We start from the raw sequence: 12,627 nt of genomic DNA on the forward strand, positions 1-12,627 counted from the left end.
CAGTGTATAAAAAAAGTGCAACAAGTCAAGTAGATATTTTGTAACAAAAAATAAAAAATAATACTAAGAAAAAAAATTAGGACTTAGACTGAATGTATTTCAGTATATAATCTTATTGTCTTCATTGCTTTATTAAACTGATATTGCTATTATGTATTGTTTTTGAACATTCTTAAATGCAATTTTCAATGAATAAATAAATAAATTTATTAAAGAAAAAGTTGTTATTTTCATGATATAAAAGAGTAAATCTATCATAATTCAAAATCTAGAAGTGACAAGTAATTTTCAACATGAATTTCAGATTCAGTATCGTCAAATTACTTAGAAAAAGTTGCATTTATTTTGGTAACAGAGAAATTTTTTTGTTGCCCAGTGTTATTTAGATGTATGCGTATGACATGATAGATTATTTTATATTTAGGGGTTGTATTTTGTACTCATGTTTTAAACATACAACTTGATAAACAAATCAATCTTCTGTCGAAGGTACCAATACTACATATCAGGATTAATGTGTACTCAAAATTCCTTAAAATAATGAAATCAATGGGACAAACAACTATTTAAGTCATCCATATAAAGAAACTGAACACTATTGTTCATTTTTTATTTTTAAAGACAGAGATAAAAAATATAATTTAGTGATAATCATAATGTTTCGAAGATAAACTTTTATAATTGATTTTTTTAAAACAAGTTGAATCACAACTTTCTTGGAAGTTAACAAATGTTCCTATTATCTTGCTTTTGTTTATAATGTCACAGCAATACAATTTCCCTGCCAATAAGTATTCAAGTGTAATATAATAATATTACAATTGCATGTCACAATAAATATCGTTGGCCTTAGAAAAGCCATGGATCTTTTGAATTTTATTTAAAACCACTGAAAAATTTCATGATTACTCTGTACATTGTGGAATAATAAAAATGTTGTATAAAATAGACAGAACAAGAGCAAAACAAAACAAAAAAAGAATTCTAAAACCATTATAATTAAGTATATATATATAAATTACTTGGTTTAAGAGTTCCAGGAAGTTAGTGACTCTGGTGGTGGAATTGGGTTTAAAATATGATTTGTTCGGAAGTTACACAGTATTAAATAATATTATGTTATAACCCATATTGACATATTTGTAATTGTAGCGGTTTAAACAAAGTGGAAAGTTGGAGAAAAGGAAAGATTTAAAAAAAAAGATTGTTTTTTGAAACAGTTAAAGGTGAAACAATTGTTTATTGGATTTTAAATTCAGGAATAATTTTTTACTATACTCATAGATAATGTTACTTTGTTAGGCCTAGTGACGGTATTACTATTAGTGTATAATAATATTTATATATACACCTGAGACTGTAAAAGTGATAAGTGTCATGGTAAAATGTATAATGTAAATAACGAAAAATATCAGTATGTGTGTGGATGCCTTCGTTTATTATTATTATTGTGTCGTAATTTTTTGCATTATTACTGTTTGAGTGTTTCATACTCAGACATTGGTGTGCTGATACTGATTGATTCTAAGTTGAGCTTAACTGGCCTTAAATACTGAAATGATCTGACTCTTAGTCTTCAGTGAGACTGAACAAAACTATTCTGTAATTGTAGTTTAACTTTAAGACTCGTATATTTGGAAATTCACTTTAAAATTTTTCATTGCAAGTTTTCAACTCTCTTACTAGAGCCTTTTTTGTTTTGTGCAAGTAAGCTCCAGTAAGATGGTAAAGAGCTCACAGTAAACTTAAAAACAAAGAGTGTAGTGATCTCCATCTAATTTATCTGATTAAAGCTGTTCTGTACTGATGTCACTGTCATTAAATGTAAAACTAAAAGGTATGAAATCATTGATATTATAAATTGTTAATTAAGCTTATTGTTCAATATACTATATAGTAAAGGATAAATGTGATATTTGTCTTTCCAAAATGTTTATAATGTTATGTTATTATAAGTATATATTTTAATTATAGTATATATCTTGTTTTCTTGGCCTATTTATATTTACTTTTGATGGTTTTAATTTGTAAATTTCAGAACCATTATTTGTTCTTACAATGTTGATAAATAATCAAGTAAGCTCTTATTTTGAAAACTGCAAATTTCATTCAGTTAAACAGTTTAAAAAGTAGTATACTTATCTATGATAAATATAAGTTTATGTAATAATAATTTGATTATTTAACTATTAAGTCTGTAAACATAATTTTAAAATTTGACTGTAAGGTCTTACATGAGTAGTTAACATACATTTTACAGCCAAACTAATTGTTTAAAATTTACCACTTGTCACTTCTGTCTTGGTAAAAAAGTATTTCACATTCTTTTATTATTTTTACAGACTGCAAACTTAGTGTTTCACCATTTCATATTCTGCTAAGAAATAACATCTAGTTATTACTTGTTTCTTTGCTACATTTAATTTACAAATTTTAGGGGTATTCTTTTTGAGCATCTAACATTTCATGCATGTAATTTGCTGACAACTTAGAAGGGTGCACAATATTTTTTCATGCACAGTCTGTCAAATTTCAAATGATAAATTTTAAGAACTTTGAAATGACATATAAGTTGAAAGACTTACAGAACTATAGGGAGGTTAAGGATTTGATTTGAAAAGAAATTGGGAAGTCCAAATCTGCTTATGAGAAACAGCTGGATGATAATGTTAAAACTAACAGCAAGGATTTTTTTGTCAGTGTTTTCAATGTAAGCATAATGTTAAAATGAAAATTTGGCCCTTAAAGAATTTTTATTGAAGACTACGAGATGGATAAGTTTTATAAAGTTCTCTTTTTACAAGAGAATATATTAGCAATGATCTTGACCTTGAGTATTCTATGGGAAATATTGGAATTGACTCAAATCATGTAGATATTAATTTCTTTGTAGTAAGTAGAAAGTTTGAGAGATTAAAATTAGATAAAGCACCAAGACTGGACAATGTTTTATCGGGGTTTTAAAGAAAATTGAAGATCAGATATTTGAGCCTCTCTTTAATTTTTGGCAGGTGTTTAAGGATTGGAAAATTCCAAAATTTATTACTATCTTTTTGAAGAAACTTTAAAAATAATTTAGTGAAATATGAAATAGAAAGAAGCCAGCATAAATTCATCGAAGGGAAATCTTGCCTTACTAATCTTTTTTTTTTAAGGATGTTACTTTTTATGTAGATGATGGAAAGAATAGACATGGAGTTCTTACATTATCAAAAAGGTTTTGATAAGCTAAGAAAATCACATCAGTAGTAGTTGGGAAAAGTTAATTGGATTGGAGAAAGCAAAAGGCTTTTATTAATGGAGACTAGTCAATTGGAACCATTGTTACGAATGGAATGCCTTAGACATCAGTGTTTTAGCTTATGCTTTGTTTTATATACAGTATTGATGTTGATAGGTGCATAATTAATAAATTAGTAATATTTGATGATGACATTAAACTCTTGAGTATTTTTAATTATTGTAAGTGCAAGGTAATGCAATTAAGATACCATAATTTGAATTGTACATGTAATATAGGTAGAATCCACCCAATAGAATAACCAAAAAAAAAGCACATTGGTAGATATATCACTGAAGTAATCAAAGCAGTGTTCTGTTGTTAGTAGTAAAGCTAATATACTTTTATGGTATATTTATAGACATTGATTAGAAAAAAATCTCTGTACAAGCCACAATGACAAATTATACAGTGTAAGCTTCATATTTTTTTGAATAAAATTTATAAATTAATAATTGAGTTGAATCTGGAACTTGTTAGAATTAGACAAAATTAGTCTATTTTAGTGCTAAATACCATTTTATTTTGTATTTCTAAACTTTGCATATATTTGGATATGAGTAATTGTTATAAAAGTGTTCTTGTTTTCACTACTATAAATAAAATATATTTGTTTGAGTATAGAAATGTAAATATTTTACTAATATAAATTGTTTGTTGTGTGATACTCTGAGCTTAAAGTATTAAGTTACACATCTCTGTTGAAACTTGAGGGTAATAAATGTTCTGCAAGTTGTTATTGCTGTATCTTTTATAAAATATATTTCTATTTCAGGCACGTTGTGTTGAATGAAGATCTGTGGCTTCCACTGAATTTATGTTATATTCTGCCATGAAACGCAAACTGAAGTAGATACAATAGAAAATGTGTAAGTAGTTGGAATATTATATGTTTGGCATATGAAAATTTACTTGGTTTTTCTTTTAATGTAGGTTCAAGTGTGTTTTGGGTATTCTAGGAAATCCTATGGATGATACTTTCTGAAATGTTTTCTTTTGACAACGTTTTGGTCTGTATGCTGAAGTATTTTGATGTCAAAGAGTCTAGGGTAGTGTGATTTCTATGAACAGGTGATTGGAATATGGTCATTATTAGTTATGTAATGCAGTCCTAGGAGAGATTTGTGTTTGTTTGGTTCTTTCCTATTGGTTATTTAGCATAGTCCTTATTGTGAGCTTGGTTATAATTTTTGTGTATTTTATCTCATGATGTGTCCATTAAAAATAACTAATCAAATGCAGATCTGGGAGGTCCACATTACAATTACCTCTTTATGGAAATCATACTATCCCCAGACACTGTAATATGAAGAGGGCCTCAGTGTTGAGAGTGAAACAAGAAAACATGTTGGGGTAGTTTCCCATCTATAGGAGATTTCTAAGGGTTCCACAACTTGCTGATTTCCACATCTTTGGTTGTGTTGCCTTGGGTTTGGATATGAATTGATTCATTGATTTTCTATGTTTTTTTTATATTAAGTTGTGTCTATAATTTGTACTTTATCTATTCCCTTCATAAAACTGTTCTCAAGAATGAGGCACTTTATAGATCAGATGTTTGCTTCATAGTTATTTTGCTGTTTGGCTTTCATTGATAGGTTTCTTGAGTGTAGCTTCTGTTTTGAACAGGAATTAAATGTTGAATTTTTGGCAGGAATTCCCAATTTTATAGCTTAATTTTGGGATATATTGTAAACTGATAATGGCAGTCATGGGTTTTTTGCTGGCTGTGTGAAATAATTTTGCATTTTAGTGACTGGACTATGAAGTTTTGTGGGTAACAACTAGATTTTTAGGACTTGTTGGAGGGCATATTTTCCTTGCTCTTTTGTATGAGCTGTGTTTAGTGGTAGTGTCAAAAAAAGTCTTAGTCATGTGGCAAATTTGTCTTAATTTCAATCAGCCACAAAAGTTGTTATTGTGTTTGAATTTACACTTAGCCAAACATAGTATCAACGGCTATGTTTTATACCAAAATTACTATGTATGGACAAACAGTGAAATTGTGAGAGGAGGAATACTATCAAATATGGTGGTGATTTCACTACTTTCCGAACTTGTTATTGGCCCAGTGTTATATTTGAATAAAAAAATGTAGAATTATTTATGGATCTGTAAGTGTAACAGTATATGGTTCAAAATACCATAACCCAGCCAGCAGTGGAGCCCACCTGGTTGTGATCAACACCCAAAAATACCAAGTAGAAAAGACATGATAATAGTGCAGCAGACTAGCAATAATAGCTTAAATATAGGCAGTGAAAGTGTGTTATGACTATAAATATAGCCACTGCCTACCTTTATTGGTTCTATATGATATTAGCCAAGTTACATATAATGTTGTGGTCTGAATATGTTAATTTTTCCAACATTTACTCACCTTCCTGATTTATGAAAATCTGGAGTACCCATTGCTGTCATCATCGTTTTCTGAGTGAGTGAGGTGCAGTATGAGTTATTGAAATAGATCATTCACAGTGCAGGACTGAGGCTCTGCTAATAAGTAAGAAACAAGTGAAAACTATAAGCCATTGATGCTGGTAATACCAAAAGGTTGCTTAATTTTGTGGATCAGCAGTGTAAATAAAATGCTGCAAGTAAAGATGTAATAATTATAATATTTAACATTGTAACAGAGGTACTTCCAGTGGGTCAGATAAAAGTTCAATGTGATTCAATCTGTACTGTTTACTTCTATATACAACAAATGCAGGTAATAATGGAGCAAACAGAATAGAAATAAACTTGGCTATGGCTCATCAGGGCTCTAAATTAGAGGTTATCCTGAAAGTTGTATTGATTGTCTGGAAAAAAAATGCATAGATCCTCAAAAAAGATCCAATGACGATAATATTGACGTACAAAGATCTAGTTACAAGAATTTTGATGTTTTTATATCTTGTTTATTTCCAGAAAGTACAATTAATGTTTAGTTGACAATTTTGCATCTTTATTCAACTAATTTTTGATGCTTTATTTCCTGGGAAGTTTCGTTATGTTAGAAACAATAAGCCCAAACCATGCTAATGTTACATAGTATCTTAAGGAAACAAATAGTCAGTGATCTTTAAAACTTTTTTCCAATTTTTTTACTCTAGCCAGCTTGGCTTGCCTGCCAAGTAAAGTAAAGTACAGCTTGTAGTAAGACTAGACTTGGATTTGAAACTCTCACACATACTACTATACCATTATAGTTAAAAAATGCCTTAGTATTGTACACACACACAGTGCTGATGTGTATTGTTGTTCATACTCATAGTTTCTATTAACCTGAAGAGAGGCAAAGCTAGTCTGATTTTATTTATTGATATTCTGTTTCATACTGCTAAAAAAAATTTCATAATTTTGTTTTTTAGTTACCATTATTATGTTCTGTTTAATTTGTGGATTTTCCTGCTTTTCACATGATAACTAGGCCTTCTGTATTTCCTAGACTTCATTGGTTGTGTTTAACGTTAGTCTTAGGCCTATACATGGGTAATCAAAAGGGGTCAGTGTTTCAACTGTGATGATTAACAATGAAAATTTTTAGTTTGATTTTGTTAGTTGATCGTTTTAGTTCCTACCAAAGGTTTATCAATAAGACTTTGAGATAGCCATGTTAGTTCTATTGTTGTAAGCATTTATACTAGAAACTAGTCCCACTAAATATTAGTTTTATTGGTATTCCTTTTCATTGCAAATTCCCTCGTGCCCATATACTGTACTGTGTTACCACACATAGCCATTCATGCTCATTTGTACTCCATACAAAGTTTAAGTGCATAAAGCAGCAGAGGCACAGCTTGTCCACAATAGAAAGTTTAGTGACTAAAACAGCATTATTAACCAATCACAAAAGCAAACCTTTTTAATGTTTTTAGCCCCTTTTGGTGGATTGTACAAACATTTCTCTTTTTACAAAATACAATCTTTTTTAAACAACCAAGAAAAAAATGGAACAAAATATATTTTTTTGGGGATTCGAGTGTTCAAGTTTGTAATTAGAGAATTTACTGATGATTTTGATCGAGAATCAAAGTCAACATTACATGTGTAGTGTTGGTACGTATAAGTGTATAGTAAACTGTGATGCTGTTTTGAGTAAGGGTCTGTTCCAAGGCACTAGTCATCCATTGGACAACACAGGGATATAAATTGATCATCCAAGGAAATCTTTAGTTGCCTCTGACAATCGTTAAAATTGAAACCTGCTCCGTGAAGGTTAGATTACCACCTTATAGAGTAACAGCTTTTTCTACACACCACTTTATGACATTAATCACAATTGGTGAAGTGGCAAGTATCGAGGGCTAACATGGAGAGGCTCCTTATTATTCTGTTTTTCTGCTTGTGGATGAGTTAACTTCCTGATTTTACAACTTATTTCTGGAGTGTATGGTAAACTGACAGTGACAGTCACAGGTTTTTTTCTTTTCACCAATCCTAAGTGATATGTTCAGAAAACACTTAAAATCAATAGTCCTAACATCTAATTTTTTAAAACCTACACCAAGGAAGAGATAGGAATATGATATATTTATTATTTCACCATATGGTTAGGACACCATACCAAAATTCCTAGAACACATTAATTTTATGAACAAAATTATCCAGTTCACATTTCAAATAAAAAACATTGCCTTTCCTGGATGTACTACAGACCAGATAAGACCACCATCTTACTATAAATATAAACAGAAAACCAACCTACAAAAATATATACCTGGACTTCAATATCTGCCACAAATTCAGCATTCAAGTCTTCTTCAAAACAGAACTCATGAAAGCCAAACAACTATAAGAAACTACAAAAGAAACTTGTGAACTGTTCTTTGTTGGAGAAATAGGCAGAACCATTGGACAAATACCAAAGAAACACATGAATGCAATGAAAATCTTATAGAAATATTTGCCATATCCAGGCTTATAAAATTGGACACGTTATACAGGGGGACAAAGTACAAATTTTAAACATAACTAAATATGAAAAATATAAAAGAAGCCGTTCATGTCCAAACACACAAAAACAACCTTCAACGGCGATCATGATCTGGAAATTGGCAGATTGTGGGATTCTTTGCTCAAGAAAATTATAAATAAGCCATCAACCAGACCATGCTACATAACCAATAAGGGAAACCTAATAAAACATAGCTCTCTGCGAGGACCATGTTCCAATCGCAAAGGTCATACTATCTAGGTTTTCATTGCAATTTGCAAAACAACCCCAGTTGTGAATCACTTTGACTTAAAGAAGGCCTCAGCATAAAGACTGAAGCATCATCTAAAGAAAATAAAACATTCCAAAGCATAGAAATAACATGTAAAATGGTAGTTAGCTATAGAAAAATATCAAACAATAATAAGCTGAAAGAAACTTGCTTTTAAGCAATGATATACAAAACAAGTAAAACGACTGATCTGGAACAGTTTCTCAAAAATGGGAGCTGCGGCCTGTGTGTGGGGGCTGTAAAGCTTTTTCTGGGAGACTGCCAAAAATAGCCTGAAAACAAAGATACTGAGTTAATTTTAATTCTGAATAAACAATAAGCCAATTGAAAAAAAAGTTATGTTGAATTAATTAATGATATAGTATGTTGAAAGGAGGTGTTACTGTTTTTACTGTGGCATTGTTTTTCAACCACCATGCTAAAGTAGTGTGTGTGGGAAGGACCAACCATGAGAGTCAGTTGCGAGACTCGAGAGAGTGCTGACTGACTTTTATAGGTTTAGGGGGGCCTCAAAATTTTTTATTCACATAATGTGAGTCTCAGACTAAAAGAGTTGGGAACCACTGTTCTAAAAAGCATGCAAACATATAGTTAACTATGGAGAGCAAGCAAAATTATGAAATAGCAGTGGGAAAAATACCAAATTTTTTTAAAAAACACCTGAAACTATAGCTACTTGTAGACAATCCAAAAGCAATAGACTAGCTGTATAAAACATACCAACTTTATCTAGATTTCTTAGATATTTGTTTTGTCTAGAATACAGTTGCATTATTAGTTGCTGATTACGTATAAAATAATATTTTAAAAAGCTTTTTTTTAAGTTTACTTTCCTTAGCTACAGACTTGTGCTGTCATATTTATTGGTGGCATTTGTATAAAAATAAATGCTGCTTGTAATTAGTTTGATAATTCACATAAATATCATACCTCTTATTTTTGATTTTTTTCACACAGTCATATGCGTGCACACACACACACACACACACACACACACAGTTAATAGACTTAGATGATAACTAATAAATTTTTTACTTGTTGCTGTGTTATTTTGAAACATATCACATTAAAATGGTTGTTTTCCATGTGTAAAGTTTTTGAGTCTTTACACTTGCTTTACATCCTCCTGGGATTCTTAAGATCAGAAATAATTTTCAGAACACAACTGTTTGTGTAAATTTGTATGTTAAATAGATATACATGAAAACAGTCAATTTTCTGTTCACAAATAAACTAAAATTTTTCAGTGCTGTTTTATAAACATACAACAATGTTTGAGGATGTTTCTTTGATTATAATACCCCATAATTATGAAAATTATCTCTGACAAAAAAACTTAATTGTCCTTGATGTGTTTCATTTTGTAATGAAAAACTGCATTTTGAGGTTTAAACCCTATCGTAATGGGTACCCACTTTAATTCCCTTTCTACGCAAGTCACTAAGTTACTTTCATAATTGAATTAAAGAACTGTACTATCAGTGTATGTCAATGAAATTAACATTATAATGTATGTTATAATTCGAAGTTTTTTTGTTATCTAAGTTTTAATTCCTTTGTTTTAAAAGAAACCTTTAAAAAATACTTAAACTTCAGTTTTGTTGTTCCATGCTATAAAAATCTCAACTTTTGCACTATCTGTTTTGAATAAGATAATTCCAGTCTGGTAGATATCAGTGTTGTATATTTCAAGACCTCCCTTTGGAAGGTCTCTGTCTCGGTCTGTATGTTTTATAGGTTTCGAGAATGAGACTGACTAAAATTACAAATTTTAACAGTATTAGACCAAGTCACTTACCCAGGATTATTCAGTGCTAAATATTTATTACTCAGCAGTTTACACGAGGTGCTGTGTAGCATCAAAGATGTTTTACTAGTAAACCCTCCTTGATACTACACCTTTGCAATGATATTTATAATGCCTCCATTATTTTTGTTTGTCACAAAATGCCAATCTGTAGTTATAACACGTGCTATTCAAAACTAACTGCTACTATACATTGCATTACGTATAGGCTTACTACAAGATTACACGAACTTCTTGTGTATGTATTTATGTCAAACATTAGTGATTATCTCAGATATTCAACATGTATAGTAGATCTGCTGTGATCCTGTTTGCCTTCATAAATAATTTAATGACACCAATACTGGTTTTAGTTTTATTTGCTGATCTTTTTTTTTTTCACAGGAGGAGATATTAAAACAAACACTTTATGGTTAATGTATAAAAGATTTGTGGGCGGTTAAGATGTTAATAAAGTTTGTTTGTTTGCATATGATATTTATTTTTCATTTTGTAATATTACAACGTCTCTGTCTCAAACCTCAAGGTCTTGACTACAACACTGGTAGAGGTATAGCTAGACAATTAGTATGTTTACATGCTCTATATTATTCCTTGAGCTTTACAAGTCACATGTAGTTACTTGACACATGTATGTAGTGGTTAGAGATAGCTCATTTTACACTGTAATCAAACAATAGTTATTTTGAAGTTGGTGCTTAGTTGTCGTCATTGAGTAGATGTAATTACTACTAGTATTGTTGGCTGCTTTGTCCACAGTAGTGCTTATGGTTGTTTCTTACCTAAATATGTTATAGTTATATAGAGAGAGTTAAATTGCATTTAGGTTTTACTTTTTTATCTTATTTAATTTTGTATTATTTATATTTCAAAATGTATAATTGAAAGGTTTAAACATTTTTAAAATTTATCCCAAACATTGCCCCAATTCTCAAGGTTTACAATCTTGTGCGTGTGGAAGGTAATTTTGCCAAAGGCTTGTGCATCACTCCCGAAGATACTGTAATAGGCCCCTAGAGCATTGTTGACTTGTGTTGAGATGAATAATATATGGTAAAGGACAGGAAAAGAAAATAAAATTTTAAAAATTAAGAATATATGACACTTGAAATTACAAATATTACCAAAAGAAAATATTTTTAAAATCTTTTACAAAAAATTAAAAGGTTTGTACATTTTTCTATTTCTTAATTTTAAACACTTCAATGCACTCTATGTTGATGATAATATCTGTAGTTAGTGATATGGTAGAGAAAATTAAATATATAGATATTTATCTTAAAAATTTTTGATATTCATTTAGGAGGCTCTAGAGATTATGCAGATAAACCTCAAACTGTAAGATAAAGAAAAATATTTTATACTTAAAATGAAAATTACTTTGCACTTGAACAATTCAATCTGAGTATGTCAGGTTTTATAGGGCTGTGATTCTTTACAGTAGATGTCTGTGTCTTGTTGGCAATAAATTTCAACAATAAACAGACAGCACACAATCCACTTGTTTTAAAATAATACATTAAAACAAGTCAAATGTATGTACATAAATTTGTTACACTATTGTTATCACAGTTGCATCCAGAGCTTTAAATAATTGTCTTCTTTTCATCAAAGTCCACCCAGGCAGGTTCAGTTACTTTAAAACACCCTTTGACAAGACATTATTTTTTATCTCCATTGTTACTACCATACAAAGTGTGAAACTCACTTTAGAAATTGCCCATTATGGCTAAACTTGTATACAGGCTAACTACATTTCTCTCACTTTCTTATTTCCTCTCTGTAACTGTACGTATTTATAACTCACAAAAGAAAAATCTAGAAATATCTAGCCTTCTAGTAACAACAATATTAAACATAAGGAGAAAGACATAGAAGTTTGAGTAAGGTGACATTAGTAATATTACAGTATGGCTCATACAGAGTTATGTAACAACTTTGCCCTAACCATTGCTTTTAAAATATGTAACTTTTAATGCTTTTGTTATGAAAACTAAATAATCGTTAAATGTTAAATAACTAATAACTTAAACTGAACAATCTTGTATGTCCAACAGAGTGCAAATAACTACAATAAATATATAGCATTTTTAGTAGAAAGACTTAATTAAAATAATGTCATTCATTGTGTACAAGATACTTATAATTTTTAACAAAATGTTACCAGGTTTTGTGAGGATATGTTAATTAATGTCAGAGTTATTGCATATATCGATTGTGCATTTACCATTCCCCAGTCAGGTTCCTACAAATTCCAGGAGTCTTGTGGAAAAGGGTGAATTGGTAAAAGAAACTTAAAAACTTGAACTAATAGATCTTCTGAACTT

The 12,627-nt window shown here is 30.1% G+C and overlaps 1 protein-coding gene across 2 annotated transcripts in view; it reads left to right on the forward strand.

The window, feature by feature from the left end:
- Positions 1-1,072: 1,072 nt before the first annotated feature.
- LOC106462845 (tyrosine-protein kinase CSK-like) overlaps positions 1,073-12,627 on the forward strand; it is a 48,242-nt gene continuing 36,687 nt past the window's right edge. The window contains exons 1-2 of one of the 2 annotated variants that reach the window (XM_013922808.2): positions 1,073-1,226; positions 4,056-4,149. The gene's annotated coding sequence lies outside the window, so the exon portion shown is untranslated. The remainder of the gene's footprint in view (positions 1,227-4,055; positions 4,150-12,627) is intronic. The other variant, XM_022390240.1, reaches the window with a different exon arrangement.

Source organism: Limulus polyphemus, unplaced genomic scaffold, assembly GCF_000517525.1.
Source record: "Limulus polyphemus unplaced genomic scaffold, Limulus_polyphemus-2.1.2 Scaffold1266, whole genome shotgun sequence".
NCBI lineage: Eukaryota > Metazoa > Arthropoda > Merostomata > Xiphosura > Limulidae > Limulus > Limulus polyphemus.